Source organism: Empidonax traillii, unplaced genomic scaffold (assembly GCF_003031625.1).
Source record: "Empidonax traillii isolate 1590-97213 ecotype Southwest subspecies unplaced genomic scaffold, ASM303162v1 scaffold396:size1303734, whole genome shotgun sequence".
Classification (NCBI taxonomy): Eukaryota; Metazoa; Chordata; class Aves; order Passeriformes; family Tyrannidae; genus Empidonax; species Empidonax traillii.
This window is the reverse complement of record NW_020955589.1, coordinates 209,755-212,634: the sequence shown is the minus strand read 5'-3', so window position 1 is coordinate 212,634 and position 2,880 is coordinate 209,755.

The following is a 2,880-nucleotide window of genomic DNA, read 5'->3' as shown; positions in this document are numbered from 1 at the left end:
CACAAGGGACTCTCTGAACCAGAGTCCTGAATAGGCTAAAATCTGCCCTCTGGAAGTTGAAGGTAGGGTTTTTTTAATTCTCTTCCTCATTTCACTAAGAATCAAACCCTCATCATTTCATGGTCACTGTGCCCAGGATGACCTCTGACCACCACATATCCCACCGGCCCTTCTCTGTTTGTAAACAGCAGGTCTAGTGGGCTACCCCCTGGTGTGCTCACTCACCAGCTGTGTTGGGAGGGTATCTTTCAGAAGCTCCAGGAACCTCCTAGACTACCTACTCTCCACTGTGTTGAGTTTCCAGCAGACATCTGGCAAGTTAAAGTCTCCCACAAGAGCAAGGGCTAGCAATCATGAAACATCAGTCAGCCACTTATATCTATGTATTGTGTCTTCCTCTTCATCCTGGTTAGGTGGTCTATAATAGACTCCCACCAGGATGTTGGCTTGTGGCCTTCCCCCTGATCCTTACCCATAGGCACTCAACCTTATCATCACTATCCTTGATCTTTGCACAGTTGAAACACTCCCTTAATGTACAGAGCCACCCCACCACCTCTTCTTCCTCACCTGTCTTTCTGAAGAGTCTATAGCCATCCATTGCAGCACTCCAGTCATGCAAATCATCCCACCATGTTTCTGTGACGGGGACTATGTCATAACTTTCCTGCTGCATGATGGCTTCCAGCTCCCCCTGTTTGTTACCCATACTGCATGCATCGGTGTAGAGTTGTGTCACTTGCCTTTTTTCTGATTTTTGAAGAGAAATAATTTGTAGCTCAAAATATGGAGTGTGGGAAAGGTAGGTATAGCACAGTCATGTGGATCATGTGACTCACTGTAAGTTATCCTGCAAACTGAAGTTTAACTGGAGACTCCTACTGAGCTCATACAGAGAAGGATGAGTCCTGTATTTGCTGGTACCTAATGATGCTATTAAACTTGTATTTCAAAGGTAACTGGACAAGGAATTTACATCTGTTTTTATGGCCTGTGGGTGCTGCTATTTCAGAGGTCTGTATCCTTTCATTATCCTGCATAGATAGGTAGGTAGGTAGATACAATACCCATTATTATGGCCTTCAACAGTAGCCTGGGCTGCAGGGACAGTAATAGAGTTTAATGTCTTAAGAGCCAGAGGAAGGTAAGTAGGAGAATAAAGACCCAGAACTTCATAAGAACAGATTTCAACTTGACTTACAAACCTGTTATGAAGGATCCCAGAACTGTCTGCTTTGGATGAGTGGGCTTTTGAAAGTGTTGGAAGACTTTGAGGGAGCTTTCAAGATATATTGTGAAAACAAGTAAGGCTCCTATAGGCATGGTAGTAGCATACAGAAGTACAAGGAAGGTGCAAGCCTGCTGCTGAGTGGCTTTGACAAGTTAAGTCAAAAATGGCACAGAAAAGGGGGACATGTCTGATGCCTTTCTTGCATTGGTCTAAACAACTAAAGTTAGCCCCAAGTTCCTGTGAAAGGAAGTAGTGGCAAAGCAAATGGCAAGCCACTCAACAGTACAGTAGGGTCAAGTTACAAACCTTCTGTAAAAACTGAACACATACAAGTCTGCAAGATGTGACAGAATAAGTGACTGGAAGAAGCCAGGACCAATTTACAAATGGTAAACTGTGCCCCATTGTCTTGTATTATGAAAAAACTTAGTCAATAAAAGATGGTAGTATTTTGAACAGCATCTATCATAATTTTAGCAAGTCATTTGTAATGGTGTCCTACAACACATTTGTTAACAGCTTGGGAAGACATATTGCAGATAAGTGACACAAACTGCATGGAGAACTGGCTAGGCTGCTGAACTCAAAGTTGTTGTTGGCTAATGGATCAAAGTCAAATATGCAACTGGCCATATGTGGAGTTCCTCAGGGACTGACCCTGGGTTTAATACTATTCAATATCTTTATAAACAGTCTGGCTGAAAGGTTCAAATGCATTTGTGCCAAGCTTGCTGATGATGAAAGACTGGGAAGAAAAGTAGAATATGAGAAGAAAAAGCCACCATACTGAGAGATATCAGCAAGCTGAAAGGCTGGCCCAATGAGGTTTTAAAAGAGACATACATGAAGTTCTGCACCTGCTCTAGAATAATCCCAAACAGTAATGAAGATGAGGGTCTGACTTGTTGGAGTGTAATGCACCTGAGGAGGACATGGGAGTCTCAGCATGCAACAAGCTGGACATGACCCAGCAGTGCAGCTTTCTATCAGTGAAAGCAAACAGGCTATTTGGTCGCAGCACACTTAGGAGATTAGGAGGTGTGATTTTTTCATGCTACTTGGTGCTGAATATGCCACAACTGGAATACTGTGTCCATTTTCGATCCTTAAGTTCAGGAGAGACTGAAAAACTAAAGAGGTTTTGGTGGAGCTAACACCAAGATAATTAGAGCATTAGACAACTTGATATATGAAGAAAGTATGAAGAAATCTGGTTTATTCATTCTGGAGAAGTGTAGGCTTTGCCTGGCACTACTCAGTTTTCCAATCTCTACAAGGTAGTTATAGATAAAATGGAAGAATTCTCTCATAAATATATGGTGACAGGATAAAGGCAACAGGCACGAACAGTGTCAGGACACCTCTGTCTGACTATGGGGAGATAGAGAAGCATGAGAACCCATATGTTGCACAGAGAAATGGTAGGATTATGTTCACTGGAAATATTAGATACTCTAATGGACAGGTACCTGCATAACATTATACAAGGCCCTGATTTCAAAAGATGGTTGGGTTAGATAAATTTAAACCTTACATGAGAAGGTTCAACATCACTCAAACCAGATGAGTTCTTCATACACACATACACAAGCAAGAGCCAAATTTACTCTTAAGACTTTGGCATTAGAGTCAAAGTAAATGTATAATAC